This window comes from Nannospalax galili, unplaced genomic scaffold (genome assembly GCF_000622305.1).
Source record: "Nannospalax galili isolate Female #2095 unplaced genomic scaffold, S.galili_v1.0 scaffold215, whole genome shotgun sequence".
NCBI classification, from domain to species: Eukaryota; Metazoa; Chordata; class Mammalia; order Rodentia; family Spalacidae; genus Nannospalax; species Nannospalax galili.
This window is the reverse complement of record NW_008338533.1, coordinates 7,108,834-7,109,296: the sequence shown is the minus strand read 5'-3', so window position 1 is coordinate 7,109,296 and position 463 is coordinate 7,108,834.

Genomic DNA, 463 nt, shown 5'->3' with positions numbered 1-463 from the left:
AAGGAGTGGTATAACTGGGTCATATGGTAGGTTCATTTTTAGTTTTTAAACTTTAAAAAAATTTTATTATTTTTGTTTTATGTGTGTGTATTGCCTGCATGTAGGTAAGTGCACCCATGTTGTGCAGTGCCCTCAGAGGTCAGAAGGGGCTGTCGGATCCCCTGGGACTGGAGTTATGGACAGTTGTTAGCTGTTGTGTGGGTGCTGGGATTCGGACCTGGGTCTTCTGCAAGGACAACCAGTGTTCTTAACCACTGAGCCATCTCTCCAGCCCCCATCTTTATTTTTTTAAGAGTGCTCCATACTGCTTTCCATAGGGGTTGCATGAGTTTGCAGTCCCACAAGCACTGAATGAGCATTCCCTTTCTCCACATCTCCAGCATTTGGTATCATTTGTTCTCTTGATCTTAGCCAGTCTGACTGGGGTAAGGTGAAATCTTAAAGTGGTTTTAATTTGCATTTC